This window comes from Macrotis lagotis, chromosome 3, assembly GCF_037893015.1.
Source record: "Macrotis lagotis isolate mMagLag1 chromosome 3, bilby.v1.9.chrom.fasta, whole genome shotgun sequence".
Classification (NCBI taxonomy): domain Eukaryota; kingdom Metazoa; phylum Chordata; class Mammalia; order Peramelemorphia; family Peramelidae; genus Macrotis; species Macrotis lagotis.
In genome coordinates this window covers 282,457,463-282,473,841 of record NC_133660.1, presented here as the reverse complement: position 1 = coordinate 282,473,841, position 16,379 = coordinate 282,457,463, and positions in this window count along the sequence as shown.

Genomic DNA, 16,379 nt, shown 5'->3' with positions numbered 1-16,379 from the left:
TCTACTCAACCACATAGATGGGAGAGTGAACAACAGGAACGATATACAGATGTGACTCCTAACACGATCCCCCCCACTGACCCACCCTTCTTAGTTAAGAATGTGGTCTTCACAATCTAAGCCTGTGAGTTAATTTAAAGTATAATCCAAACAGACTTGTAGCTCCTCCAGCCCTGAGGAATGTATGGACATTTGGACTCAGTAGATAAGGAGCAAGGTCAGTTTGCTCTTTACATTCTGGGTAGGATAACATTCAGGGGAGGAGGGGCAGAAGAGACATAGCCCATAGCTAATCTAGAATATTCTGAAGAAATATCAGACTTTATCCCATTCAGTATTGATCCTAAAAATGGCCTTGCTGTGCCTCAGAAATGCCATTCATTTCCCACCTTGCCGCCTTTGCACAAGCTGTCCTCTATGCCTGTAGTTCCTCTACTAACTTCTGCCTCTTGGAATTCTGAGTTTTAACCTCCCCAAGCCCCACCTCTCAAATTTGACCTTTCCTGATCCCCCCCTCCCAGGGTTTCATCTCACAATTGCCACTCCTATTCACTTTGTATATATTTTGTTTATATGTGTGCATGTTATGTGTAGACCAGAGGCTGTGGAAGACACAGTTTGACCCTTCTGCGCCTTCCCAGTTATCTGTCTCTTATTTTACTTTTCACCATTCACTTTTTTGTAAGGTTTTGAGTTCCACATTTTTGTCTTTCCCTCCCTCTCCTCCTCCTCCCCTTAACAGTGAGCAATCTAACATATATATATATATATATATATATATATATATATATATATATATATATGACTATGTTAAACATATTTCAATATTAATCATATTGTGAAGGAAGAATAAAACACATTTCAAAAATTAAAAATAGTATGCTTTGGTCCTCATTCAGACTCCACTCTGGATGTGGATGGTACTTCTTATCACAAGTCTTTAGAATTGTCTTTGACCATCTCTTTGCTGACAAGAGCAAGTGTGTCATCAAGGAGACCCTCACCCCTTCCTCCCTGCCCCTCCTCTTTGAAGACATGATTTTGGAGACATGATCCACTGGGTGGCCCAGCAGACAGACTTCTGGAATCAGAAAGACCCAAGTTCAAATTCAGCATCAGACATTTACTACTTGAGTGACTTAGCCCTCTCTGCCTCCATTTCCCCCTGTAAAAGTGGGAACAATATGAGCTCCTCCCTACTAGGGCTGTTGGGAGATCATATTTGCAAGCCTTGGAGCCCCGCATGAATGGGAGCTGTTCTTAAGCAGCCACAGTCTGATCCAACCATCGATTTTCTTTCAGCTTAGGGACCAACATAATGGCCCTCATGTTCATGTGCTCCCCTTCTCAGCTGTTGTATGCAGTTTATATGAGACAGAACATTATTAAAACCAATACAACAAGGGGGCATCTGGGTGGCGCAGTGGACAGAGCACCGGTGCTAGAGTCAGAAGGACCTGAGTTCAAATCTAACCTCAGACACTTGAAGATTGCCTAGTGTGTGACCTTGGGCAACTCACTCTTAACCCCATTTTGTTAAATAAATAAAATTTAAAAAACAAACAAATACAACAGCTTAAAGCCCTCAGGTAGGAAAATTCCTAATGTTCAGTCAGAGGTTTGGCTTTTCCCTCATTTAGATTTCAGGTTGCTGGCTGACCTCAGGCCTCATTAAGCTTGAGGCAAAACAGTATATAGGAGTTGTTTAAGAAGTAAAAGTGACTAAATAGTACAGAACCAGTTACTGGACAGGCTCAGGGAGCCTGGAGAGATGGATCTTCCTAAAGGTCCCTTAACCCTTGAAGAAAGGCTTGGAAGCAGCAGCTTCATTCTGAATTCTCTACTTCCTGGTACCTGGTACCTGCAGGGGTCTGACAGCCCCCCTCTGCCACAGCTCGACTCTCTTGTCACTTTTCTCCTTGCAGCTGTTTCTATGGAGTGGATTCCATCTCTCTTCCTTAAGTTCCAGATAGGGCAGAGGCACTGTCTCTGTCTGCTCACTGGCAACTCTGCATAGTCCCCGCTACTCCCTTTCAGTCAACTCTCTAGTGGACTCTAAGTATCTTTTTTTTTTGCAAGGCAATGACTTGCCTAAGGTCACACAGCTGGTAAGTATCGCTTATCTGAGGCTGCATTTGAACTCAGGTCCTCCTGACTCCAGGGCCCGTGTTCTATCTGTGTCACCTAGCTGCCCTTCTGCATATCTTTATAAGAATTCCCAGGCTTGGGGCAGCTAGGTGGTGGGGTGGATAAAGCACCAATCTTGGAGTCAGGAGGACCTGGGTTCAAATCCGATCTCAGACATTTACTAATTACCCAGCTGTGTGGCCTTGGGCGAGCCACTTAACCCCATCTGCCTTGCAAAAAAAAAAAAACCTAAAAAAAAGAATTCCCAGGCTTACCTTGGGCCTGGCCAGGCAGATTTCAGGTTTTCAGAGAGGGACTTCAGAGCACTGGAAGACCAATCCCCCTGCCCCCTCTCCCTATTCCTGGAAGGGGCTCTAGGATCTAGGAGACCTAGTAGGCAGGGACTATGGAGGGGGGTCCTCAGGGTGGGGCCTCTCTTCTTCCCCACAGGGTGGAGCTGGGCTGCTGAGAGTGCATGGGGCTGGGGGTCCCTGCCTCACCTCACTGGTAGCCACAGGAGGGAGCTCGTCATCCTAGGTTCCCAGTTCCAACCATTCCCCTTGGCCTCCCCCTCCCTTCTCCCCACCAGCCCCTCTGCCACCCCCCCCAGTATAAATCATGTTTATAAGTTATGGGGGGGGGGGAACATTTTACAGAAAAAAACTTCCCAGGCTTGACTCAAATTGGTCTGCTGGCTCAGAATTGAAAGTCTCAATCACTTCCAAAGTTGAAAGGGGGGAACCTGTCCCTCTGAAGTATAGGATTCAGTTGTGAAAGCCCATTTCACATTTTTGTCTTTGTACACAGTATATATCTCATGGAAAGTGATAAATGCTTCTTACATTGAATCCGTTAACCATAGCCCAACACGAGGGAAACATAGAAACTGAAGCCTGGAGAGGTTAAGCCTGACTCGAAGTCATCCAGCAGGTCAAGGTCTTCTGACACCACTGAGCCAAAGGAGAAATTCGGGACTGTCTCCTCTGACCCATATGCAGCAACCAGTCAGAATCTGGGCTAAAATTCCAATGTTGCATGACTGTGGGAAAGTCCTTTATGGCACCTCTGGGAGCTTTGGTTTCCTCATCTACAAAGCAAGAGGATTTTGCTAGATGATGGCAAGTGTTACCTACCATCTAGGGAAGGAGTCGGCAACCATATGCTATATTGATTCCTATAAAGTAAAGAACATTTTCACCCGTAATTTCATTGTAAAATACGTATGCCCCTGTAGAGTATGGGATACACACATAGAGAGAGACACACACACGATAGGGTTGGGGGCTCTGAACGGCTGCTATGGGGTGTATAAGCCACCAGATAGAACCCAAAGCTCAGGGAGTGCTTGCTGAATCTGGAAACTAAGCATAGAAAGAGACACCTGCCCAGCTCCTGACTCCAGCCTCTGGGTGCACATTTAAAATCTAATGATGTGAAGGAGGTCCCTAAAAAAGCCAACTTTCCATACATCAGCCTCCACTCATTAAGCCCCCAATCTTGCCCTCCAGTTCTCCATAGTCCCCCCAAATTCTCTTCCCTAGCTCTTAGATTACAGAATTTACTAAAATGGAATCCAGAGGAGACTGTAACCCTGTCAACATCCCCAGCAACCTGAGTTAACCCGATCCCTTTCCAGAAGGTCTGGACTCCCAATACCTCCCCCCATCAATTTTACATCTGGAGTTGCTAAGAAGTGCATCTGGAGTCAGAAAGACATGAGTTCAAATCTAGTCTCAGACATTTACTGGCTGTTGGATTCTGGTGTCTGCCTCAGTTTCCTCATCTGTAAAATAGAGCAATAGCACCTCCCTCCCAGGTTTGTTGGAGGATTAAAGGGAATAATATTTATAAATTGTTTTTTTTTAGGTACTCTGGAAAATACTAGCTCCTATGATCCTGATGGCAAGGACAGATGTTGCCAGAGGACTTTTTGTAAATGAGTTTAGACAACCCTTCTTGGTCTCAGAGACCAAAGGGAAGGGAGGTAATAGCAGCTTTTATCCTGTCTCCCTTCATTACAATGGCAGTCACCAATTTTTTTCTCTCCTCCAGTCTCTTCCCCAGAGGCTGCCGCCCAGCTCCTGGTCAAGAAAAGCTAACTAAGATTTCTGGTCTCCTCCTGCTCTGAAGTCCAGGCTGGCTGAGAGTGAGGGAGTAGGAGTGAAAGAGAGCCAAAGCCCATGTTTGCTCTTCAAAGCATCCCACCAGACAAGGACCCCAAGGTGGCCAAAGAGAGAAAGAAAAGCCCCATAAATGTCAAAGCATGTAGCAGCAAGTAATCAGAAACAGATGGACACCCGATGGCCAGGGAACAGCTGAATAGACTGGTGTATTATTCAGTAGCAGAATCCTCAGGTGCAATGGCTAGAGCACCGAACCTGGGGCCAGGAAGACCTGAGTTCAAATCCAGTTTCAGACACTAGGTGTGTGACCCTGGGCAAGTTTCTTCAGCTTGTTTGACTGAACTTCTTCATCTACAAAATGAAATGAAAATGACAAACCATTCCAGTATTTCTACCAAGAAAATTCCAAATAGGATCACAAAGAGCTGAATATGACTGAAAAAACTGACTGAACAACCACAGCAAAAGTGTAAGAAGGTCGCAAAGGTAGAAGAGGGCCAGGTTGTAAAAGACTTTATAAGCCAAACAGAGAAGGTCCTAGGGAGCCCCTGGAATACATTGACTAGGAGAGTCCTATGCCTTGGGAAGGTCATTTTGGCAGCTGAGCACAGGCTGGGTTGGAGGAAGGAGAGGGTTGTGGCAGAGATGCCAACCAGCAGGGATGGCTATAGGCTAGTCTTGAAGAAATGCCTGCCCCAGTGAGAGCCTTTGGGTGGAGAGAAGGGGCCACCAGTATGAAGGGAGAACTAACAAGACTCAGCATCAGACTGGCTCTATGGGGTGAGTATGAGGGAAAGGCAGGACTGGGAACTGGTAGCAAATTCAGAATTTTTTTAAATGGCAAAGGAATGACTCTGATACCATTGCTGGTTCAGCTTTGACCCTCTCCTCACTTCTGATCCTTGGACTCCCTGGTTCCTTTGGAGGCTCACCTCCATCCCACCCCTCTTCTAGTCTTTCCTGCTCCTCCTAGGTACAGTCCCTTCCATCTCCTCTGAATGGACCTTGCATGTTCCTGGTGTATTATATACATGTTGCTTCCTCCAGGAGAATAGAAACTCCTCGAAGACAGGGACGTTTTTTGCTTTTTGTTTATATCCTCAGCTCAGAGCTTGAAAAAAAGATCATCGATTGCTTAATTAATTAAATTTTTTTTATTTAAGGCAATGGGGTTAAGTGACTTGTCCGAGGTCACATAGTTAGGCAATCATTAAGTCTCTGAGGTCACATTTGAACTCAGGTCCTCCTGACTTCAGGATCGGTGCTTTACCCACTGCGCCACCTAGCTGCCCCGCTTAATTACTTTTTAAAAAATTTCTTTTACATGGGATGATTCTCTGAGTAGGGGAGAGGGAAGGGATTTCTTTAAAAAGGAGGTGATGTCAGGGGCAGCTAAGTGACGCAGTGGATAGAGCACATCCCCTGCAATCCGGAGGACCTGAGCTCAAATTAATAATGACCTTGGGCAAGCCACTTAACCCCATTGCCTTGGCAAAAAAAAAAAAAAAACTAAAAAAAAAAAGGAGGTGATGTAAAACCAAAAACTAAATTTCAATAAAAACAGAATTTGAAAAGAGACAGGAGAATGCAACCTCCAGGGGTGGCCCTTGAGGGCAGGCAGAGCCTAGGCCTGCTTTCCATTTCTATTCTACTTTATGATGCAAGATCCAAAAAAGGCAGGCCAATGGAGATAGTGAGGAGCACTTAGGCAAGGGGTAACAGAAGGGGACTTTTCCCCATGACTCTTTAAAGTTAATTAATGCAATGGGTTGCTAAGGTGGTGCCTCAGTGAATAGAGCTCTGGGCCAATGCACATCTGGCATCAAATTCTGTCCAGCTGGGTGACCCTGGGCAAGTCACTTAACCTGCTTGCTTCCATTTCCTCAAGAAAACCCCAAATGGGGTCAGGAATTATTGAACACAATTCAGCAACAACAACGTTGATACTCACTTCTCTTTGTTTTCAAAGGATAAATTATGTATATTTACATTTTTGCATAAAAACAATTTCCCTTGTTGGTAAATTCCAGTTCTCATTTTGAGATGAGAAGACCCACTGTCTTCTCCCCATAACAGAATCCTCACATTCTTTGAAAGGTTCAGATCAGGTACCCCTGAAGCAATAGGGCTTTATTGCAGGCTGCTCATATCTGGGGGTGCATCGCTGGGGGAAGATGTGCTTCTGCCCAAAATGAGTCTCCCTTCCCCAGCCTTGCCATTTGGACCTGCATTGTCCTAGCCCATAGGTCATTGCCCTCAAGTTGGGTAGGAAAGTGCCACAGATACCAATGTGTGTCGCACATTTCTATCCTTCCTGTGCTCTTCGCCAACCCCCACTCCACCCTGGGTCTGGGGGACTCTTTGGACTCTCTCTCTCTCTCTGGAGGAGGTATGTCCCCTGTCTCACAAGACTACATATGCATTCAGTCTGTCCTCTGTTCTACTTCCTGCCCTGGGTCCCAACTCCTCTTAATTTTCCCTTATCTCAAGAATACCTCCCATAGTCACAGTAACTGAAAGGTTTCCAATTAATAATCTCAAATTATCAGGTAAAATACAAGACCTGAATATAAGAACTCAATCATCCAAAAATCAGAAGCCGAGATAAAATACCGGTCACCACTAAGACCAGGGGGAACTTCTCAACCAAACAAGTGACAGGGGAACTCACGTAAGCTAAAACAAAACTTTTTGACAGTATCTGTTTTCCTCCAGTATCACCCCCCTGCTCCCATTTGCTTTGACACATCATATCAAATCATCTTCATTTCTCAAACAATATATATGAGGTGATCTCAAGCAAGAAAATGTTGTAGGTGGTTTGTAGGAAAAGAGAAAAACTCCCAAGAAATGGTTCTATGAGGGTGGCTAGGTGGTACAGTGGATAGAGCACTGTCCCTGGAGTCAGGAGCACCTGAGTTCAAATCCGACCTCAGGCACTTAATAATAACCTAGCTGTGTAGCCTTGGGTAAGGCACTTAACCGCATTGCCTTGCAAAAAAAGAAAAAAGAAAAGAAATGGTTCTATGTATTTTGTGCTCACATAAAAGCAAAGATGGATGCTTATCTATGAATTTTGACAGGTTGAAGATACAAGAATTGTCCTCTTATGTCAGATTTACGATCTAAGTATTGGCAACATGAAATTTAAAAGTTTTTGATCAAATAAAAACCAATGAAGACAGAATTAGAAGTAATAGAGAGGGAAAATGTGTCGAATATTACTGAGAGGCGACTGATTATCATCAATTATTAATTTAACCGTTAATGAATGATTAATCATTAAAATTATACTCAAAATAATCTGGGAATAGATTCAAGTCTATGATCCCAAAATCCATTTGCCAATATATACAGTGGTCAAAGGCTGCATGCTTTTTTTTTTTTTAGTTTTTTGCAAGGCAAATGGGGTTAAGTGGCTTGCCCAAGGCCACACAGCTAGAGAATTATTAAGTGCCTGAGACCGGATTTGAACCCAGGTCCTCCTGACTCCAGGGCCGGTGCTTTATCCACTTTGCCACCCAGCGGCCCTCACTACATACTTTTCTAAACAAGATGGCTAACTACAATTATATGAAAACACATTCCAGATTACAAGAGTACAATGAAACTCAAGATAAATAAATAGATGACGACCTCACACCAGCAAATTGGCAAAGATGGCAAAAGAGGAATGGTCGTTACTGGCAGGTGAGATGGTTTAGCTATGCTGGACTCTCATTTTGGAATTATGTAAGAAAAATGACTAAATTTTTCCTGCCCTTTCACCCAGTGATCCTACCTCTGGGAACAAATTCCAAAGAGCTCAGACCAAAACAGATACATATACCAAATGAAATACAGTAGCACTTTTTGTGATAGCAAGCCATTAAAAACAGTTTTTATATATCTGGGGGTGCTCATCTCTCTGGGGTGGGGAGGATGTGCTTCTTCCTAAGGTTGGGGAATAGCTAAAAAACTATGGTATTTGAAGATAATAGAGAAATATTATATCATAAGAAATGAAAAAGGTCAGGAATTCCTAGGAGCTGAGAAGTTTTATATGAAGTAACAGGGAGTAAAAATAACCAAAACCAGATAGACACAATGACTGCAAGAATGTAAATGGAAAGATTTCTGAAAGGAACAATGGAACCAAGCAAGTTTACAGAGAAATGATAAGGAGTTTTTCACCATCAAGAGCATTGGGGAGTGACTAGAGTAGAATGGTATATACTTTCTGTATTGGATGCCTTGGCTTCATTGTTTTGCTTTTTTTTTATTTTGCTGCACCTGGGAGGATTTTATTTGAAGGCTGTAGAGATGGGAAATGATTGTGATGTTATGTTAAAGGTTACCTCATTTTTTTAGAAGTTGTATTATCTGTTTACATGTAATATTTTATCCCCCAGAATATCAATCAGCTCCTTGAGGGCAGGGATTTTGCTTAGTGTTTAATTTTGGTTCCTTTGTGTGGAACATTGTCCCTTTTAGGTAGTAGGAACCTAATAATTGCTTTTTCTTGTTAGAGCTTTCACCAGAAGCCTTCCCCAAGCTTCTTCCAAATTCCACCACCTTTCGGGCAGCTGGGTGGCACAGTGCATGGAGCACTACCCCTGGAGTCAGGAGTACCTGAGTTCAAATTCGACCTTGGACACTTAATAATTACCTAGCTGTATGACCTTGGGCAAGTCACTTAACCCCGTTGTCTTGCCAAAAAAAACCTAAAAAGAAATGTCTCCAAATTCCACTACCTTCCCTTTATTATTTCTTGTAGCTCAGTGGATAGAGGCTTTAGAGTCTAGAGAATGTGGGTTCAAATCCAGACTCAGACATTGGACACTGGCCAGCTTTGTGACCTTGGGCAAGTCACTAAAGCCTGCTTGCCAGAGGCTCCAGAGGAGAAAGTGAGGCTGCTGACTTAGAACAGCCCCATCTCACTCAAATCCAATTCATTTATCAGTCTATGGTTTGCTTTGAAAATATCAGTTTGCTTGTTGTGTAACATTCAAAGATAAGCTCCTTGAGGGCAGGGCCTGACTTTTGTCTCTTCTTGTATCTACCCTGCTTAGCCTGGCACCCAGTAGCAGCTTAATGAATATTGACTGATTGAGATCATCTCTAAGGTAGAGTCCAATTCTCCCACCAGCTCCCTCTGTGCTGGCCTTCTTCTGACTCCAATAAGCTTAGACCTTATCTTTCCCAGAACCAGGCTGCCCCACCACTTCTCCACCATGCTGCCCCCTTCTCCAGCCCTAGCTCCCCTGGATGTATGATCCTCCTCTATTAGAATGTAAACTCCTTGGAGGCAGGGACTGTAGTCCTTTGTACTCCATTCCTGAACCATTGTAGACATTAAAAATCTTTTCACATCTGTATCCAGAGAAAGAATTGTGGAGTTTGAACAAAGACCAAAGACTTTTACCTTTAATTTTTTAAAAAAACATTATCTTATGTAATTTTGCTATCTCTCATACTTTATGTTTCTTCCTTAAGGATATGATTTCTCTCTCATCACATTTAACTGAGATCAATGTACAACATGGAAACAATGGAAAGGCTAACAGACTCTCTGGGGGGGGAGGGAAGCAAGATTAGGGGGAAAATTGTAAAATTCAAAATAAATAAAATCTTTCTTTTATAAAAAAATAAAAATTAAAAAAATAAAATATTTTCAGTCATTTATTCCAACCCCAATGAAACTGGGCACTGGTGCATGGTAAAAATGCTTCATAATTTTTTTTTTTAGGTTTTTGCAAGGAAAATGAGGTTAAGTGGCTTGCCCAAGGCCACACAGCTAGGTAATTATTAAGTGTCTGAGACCGGATTTGAACCCAGGTACTCCTGACTCCAGGGCCGGTGCTTTATCCACTAGGCCACCTAGGCACCCCCCATAAATCTTTAAGAGCTACAAAAATGGCAATGACCATGATTTGCTTGGTTCAGTCTTAGTTTGCATCTTTGTGAAATGGGTATAATTCCCACTCCTAGCGAAGAGAGGACTAACATATTCTGTAGATCTCCTTTCTCCCTTCGCCATGGGACTCTTGGCATAATTCAACCAATTGAATGTCATAGGATTATTGTGAGGTTCAGTGGGCAGAGTTTAACCCCACCCCAACTCAGTAAACATTTGCAGGGCCCAATTTATTATATCCTGTCTGTGCTGAAAGCAGCAGGCACACAGAGACACACTTGAAACCATCTACACCTGGCAGGATGCTTCAGTCCCTGTCTGGTTGCTCTCCTCTAGATGGCTCCATCCTACCCACAAGCCTGTCATCTGGCTTCTCCCCCCCCCCCTTCCAGTCTGCCAACTTCCCTCTCTTGCACCTTCCAGTCTGCCATAATCACCTCTTCCCTTCCAGTCTTTCATTGCTCCCCCTCCTGCTTCCAGTTGGGAATCTTCTCCCATCTCCCTTGCAATTAACTTTAATGTTTTCTCTCCGTATTATCAACTCGAGCATCAGCTCCTTCAGGGCAGGACTGGTTTTCCCTTTGTATTTGGGTTCTCAACACTTAGCAAAATGTTTGGCCTGTAATAAGCCTTTAATAAAGGCCTAGAGTTTGGGAGACAGAGTACACAAGGACAATGGCCACTGGGGGTTCTGGGAAGGCTCCCATGAAGGTAGAATCTATACAGAGCGTTGAAGAAGGCTCAAAGCTCAGCCCAGGCAGATGGTAGAGCCTGGGCTGTGAGGTCTGTCCTCAATGTTCTGAGATGTGTCACTGAGGCTGGTTGACTCCTTGTTCATGATCATGGGGTCATAGAGCTGGAAGAGACCTGGAGTGCTAAGGTGACCTATAGTCAGGTAGAACTGAGTTTGAATCCGGCCTTAGATACTTACTGGGTTAGATGATGACAGGCAAGCCACTCTCTCAGCCTCATTTTCCTCATCTGTAAAACAGAGATGATAATGGTGCCTGCTTCACACGGTAGCTGTTATTACCTATCCAATCTCTTTCTTTTACAGATGAGAAAACTGAGACCCACAAAGGTTTCAATGTCCTATCTACCATGCCAGGGCTACTGTGCTTGTTAACCTCTGAGGTTCTTTCCAAATATGAGAGACTGCTGGTGGCCCACAGAGTCCAGGGAGACCTGAGTCTTAGATAGTTACCCACTCTCTTAACCTCTGCCTGCCTCAATTAAATAAAATAAGAATAATAAGCTACCTGTGAAGTAGGTGCTGTTATTATCATTCCCATTTTACAGCTGAGGAAACTGAGGCAGTTAAGTGACTTGCCTGGGGTCTATAATTGGAACCCAGATCTCCTTGACTTCAAGCCTAGAGCTCTATCCATCAAATTGCCTCATAGTTGAAAGTAAAGAAATGACCACCTCAGATAGACTAATGGTTACTGAGTCACTTCCTGGCTAGGGTTAGAATCTGGAAAACCTGGATTTGGGATTTGGGTCTAGCCTCAGGCTCTTTCTGACGGTGATCCTGGGGAAGACTCTGGGCCTTTCTGAGTCTCAGTTTGCTCATCTGTAGAATGAGAGGATTGGGTTGAAGAAGGTCAAGTTTCCTGGTAGCTCTCAAAGATTCTACAATGTCTAGGGAAATTTAGGACTAGAAGAGACCAGAACAATAGCCTGGATCTTTCGCTTCTTGGTTTGTGCAATGCAAACACAAAAGGATGGCCAAGGTTCCACCGGGAGCATCAGAGGAGATTGGGCAAGCAAGGCTGGTCCTGCTTCATGTCTCTCCCTTCAAACCTCAAGGTGCCCTGCTTTTGTGATCAACTCTGAACCAGTAGCTTGTGAATAAATGTTCTCTGGAATCATCCCCAGATGTTTGAATGTGTCCTCTGCTCCTTGAAGGCAGGGACCCAGTCTTCCATTCTGGGTGTGTCACCTTCTCCCCCTTCCTCCCCCCAACCCCAAGTTCCTGATGTGGCCTGGAATCACAATAAGCACCAGGAAAGATCTTGTGACCTGGAAAAAACCAAGTTCAGAAGGAGGAGTGGGAACAATAGCAGAGAGAACAGAGGAGGTGGGAGCATGGGAATGAGCTGGGAACAGAAGATGGGGGAGGTAAGAATGAGTGAGAACAGCCTCTGTAGCCAAAGTTGGGTTTTCCATCAGGAGGGTCTGAGAGACCCTGGAGCAGTCCCCAAACTAACTGACTTCACACCCAGAACAAGAGTAGGACATCTGGGTCACTCTCCTAATGACCTGAGGGATAGGATTGGGTTTTTTAACTTATTTTCCTCCATTTTCAAGCTCTGTAAATGCAAGGCCAGGCTTGTTGGCTCTTGCCTAACCCTGGTTATGGCTCTGCCCTGGTGTGACCCTGAAGGGCTGGCTGGAGGCAGAGGCAATTTTAGTTAATTTTAACTCCCAGATATGAAGGAATTTATGGGTTTTCCTCCCCTAAAGTCCTTCTGCTATATCCCCCTCACACAAAGGGGTGACCTCTCCTAGCCCTCCCAGGAAATTATCCAACAATTCCAATGATTCTCTGGGATTTTGAAAGACACCATTAGGCTTCACAGCCTCAGTGGTGAAGGCACAGGATGCAGGTCTATCTTCCTCTTTAAGTTTGGATTTTCTTTTTCCTCATGATAATCTCTCCCAGCAGACTAGAGAATGGTTGAAGCCTTTCTCTCAAACTGTAGTATCCTTGGAGACCCCCCGGCTGTCCTGTGTCCATAGTGTTCTCTGTCTCTCCTCTCTCCCTCCGACCCCCTCCTTGCCTTTACTGTGTCAGCTTGTGCTGCCTGAGACCCTCTTCTTGAGCCCTTCCCAACAGAGTCCTCACCCTGCCCGTGCACCATCATGTCCACCAGACTTAAGATATCTTACAGCCTTCCTCACTTTATAGATGAGGGAACAGAGACTCAAAGGGCACATATCAGGGGTCACACAGACCAGAAGGAAGACCTAGGATTTCAGGCTCCCAAGCTGTGCTCCTTCCACTGGAACTCATTGACTTCCTGGCACCTTGGGAATTAAAAATAGCGGTCTCTGGGGGCACCTTCCCCAGGAGAACAACAGAGACCATGATATTATTCAATCAATCAATCAACAAGTGCATGCTTTGCTCTGAAACTGAGCTTCATGCTCCATTGGGGGGTCTGCATCTTAGGAGGGAGAGGAGATTTATGAGGAGGTAGTCAGAAAAAGCTCCATGTAGATAAAGAATTGCAACTTGAGAGATGGATATGTTTGAGAGAGGGGAGGTGGGAGGGCAGGGAAAGATGGCTAGATTTGAAAGAGAGAAAGTGGGAGGACACTGGGGAGAAGACCAGAGGAACAAAAGTGCAATTGTCATTCAATGTTTCATTCTCATCTGATAAAAATTTCAGTTCCTGCTGTGCTTTTGGTGATGGAGGATAATCCAAGGATAAGGGAGTCAGACTCTCTGGCCTTGGGGAGTTTACAGATTGGAGGTAACAAATCATATATAAAGAAGATACCCTTAGAGCAGAGTCCTTAATCTGGGGTCTGTAGATAAATTTCTTTTTTACTTTTTGAAGGATTTTATTTATTTTGAATTTTACAATTCCCCCCCCATCTCACTTCCCCCCCCCATACCCCCCAGAAGGCAGTTTATTAGTCGTTCCATTGTTTTCATGGTATATATTGATCTAAATTGAATGTGTTGAGAGGGAAATCAGATCCTTAAGGAAGAGACATAAAATATAAGAGATAGCAAGATCAGACAATAAGATATCAGGTTTTTTTCCTAAATTAAAGGTCATAGTGCTTAGTCTTTGTTCCAATTCCACAATTCTTTCTCTGGATACAGATGGTATTCTCCATTGCAGACATCCCCAAATCGTCCCTGATTGTTGCACTGCTGGTATGAACAAGTCCATCCAGGTTGAACATCACCCCCATGTTGCTGTTAGGTTGTACAGTGTTTTTTTGGTTCTGCTCCTCTCACTCAGCATCAGTTCATGCAGATCCTCCAGGCTTCCCTGAATTCCCGTCCCTCCTGGTTTCCAATGGAACAATAGTGTTCCATGATACACATATACCACAGTTTGCTAAGCCATTCCCCAATGGAAGGACATTTACTTGATTTCCAATTCTTTGCCACCACAAACAGGGCTGCTAGGAATATTTTTGTACAAGTGATGTTTTTACCCTTTTCCACCATCTCTTCAGGGTATAGACCCAGTACTGGTATTGCTGAATCAAAGGGGATGCACATTTTTGTTGCCCTTTGGGCATAAATTTCTCTTTTAAAAATATCTGTATTTCAATAGGTTGTGTTTCCCTAATAGTTCTCTATATTTTATGCATTTAAAGACATTCATCTTTAGGAATTAGAAGAAGTTAACTTCAGCAGACTATTCCATTATGGTGAGTGGGAGAGAGCTCTCCAGAGCATTTGGATATGAGAGAAAAGAATGTCTTCCAGTTGGAGAATCTGGGGAGATTACTAATGAATTTTGCTTCTTTGTTGGTGGGGAGATACTTGGAGAAAGGTCTAGTATAACAAGCCTGGTCTGCTCCTGCCTCCTCTTACCCCAAGGTCTACATCTGAATTAGCTATTTCCTTTCTGGTTCAGCCACCAAAACAGTGCAAGATGCCTGGTCTTTTCTAGATGAAAAGGTCTCCTTGGATTCCTGTTCTCTGAAGCTAAGGGAAGATACCAGAGTGAGGGAGAATTATTTAGTTGCATTGTAAAATATGGCATCCATCAGTAGAGAGACACCAAGCCCTGGTGCTTTGCCCTGGTCTGGCAGCATCTGGAGGGTCATACTCAGATTTAAGGGCCATGGATCACTGGTGGGCATCCAGGGAAGCTCCACTAGGCTGATAGGTGGCCTTGGAGTCAGGAGGACCATTGTTCAAATCTGGCCTCAGACAACTGACACTAACTAGCTTGTGACCCTGGGCAAGTCACTCAACCCTAATTTCCTGGCATCCAGAACCATCTCCTGTTGCTCTGATTCCTATCTGACTACGGGATCCAGATGACTGGAGGAAGAAAGTGAGGCTGGTGACTTAGCACAGCATCCCCTCACTGAAATCCAATTCATGCCTCACCTCCCTGATGTCATGTTCTTCTTTGAAAATGAAAGACAAACATTATCATTATTACTAAACTGGTTAAGAAGCTTGGTCTAACGGGTATTATCTCTTTGTATGACTTATCAACCAACCCTAGACAGTAAACTCGAGGCCAGAGAGCAAGTCTTCCTTCCCTTTGGACTGCCACAGAGATGGGGCCACAGGTGGTCTGGAGGACTTAAGGTCCATGAAACCTGCCAGCTGTTGTCAAGGCTGTGAAAGACTGTGCTGGGAAAGGTGATTGTATTTCTCTTGCTTGGTCCCATGGAGAGCGATGGTTCAAGGCTGCAGAAAGGCAGAGGTATTCCTGGATCCTAGAACCCTGAACTCATTTTCTGCTCTCTCGTTCTGAGACTCTCAGTGATCTTGTTTAGAATCTTGGCATGAGATTGTGAATTTGAAGGATCTATGTTAAGACTTTAAAACACTAAGATGGCAAGACGTGGTTCAAGTTGTGCCCCCTCTCGACTCCAGGACTGAGGTCAAGGCTCAGCTCATTCACATTCCTCATATTGCCATTGTGAACTCACCTAAGTCCTTCTTCACCCAATTATATAACTGTTGGGTTGAGCATAGTTTAGAATATCTAATCCTGGCTCTGGAGTCGGAAGACCTGGTGTCCTGGGATGAATGACCCTTGCTAGCTCTGTGACTTTAGGCTATTCATTTGACCTCTGCCTCAGTTTCCTCATATGCAAAATGGGATTAATCATAGCCCCTCCTGGGGCAGCTAGGTGGTGCAGTGGATAGAACACTGACTCTGGAGTCAAGAGTTCAGATCCAGCCTCAGACACTTAATACTCACTTAGCTATGTGACCTAGGACAAGTCACTTAACCCCATTGCCTTGCAAAAATAATTTTAAAAAATAGTCCCTACCTTCCAGGGTTATTATGAGACTCAAAAAAATAGACATAAGATACTTTGTAAATGTTAAAACATGATAGCTGTTGTAATAATAATAATTTTAAAAAAAGGACTATGGCCAAGAATGAAATGGGTAAAGGGTAAAAAGAAAATCAAGAAAGTGGCTGCCTTCAAATAGCTTATGTTGTAATGGGGAGAAATAGAAAGGAGTTCTGGCCCTAACAGCAACGTGGGGGCGATGATCAACCTGGATG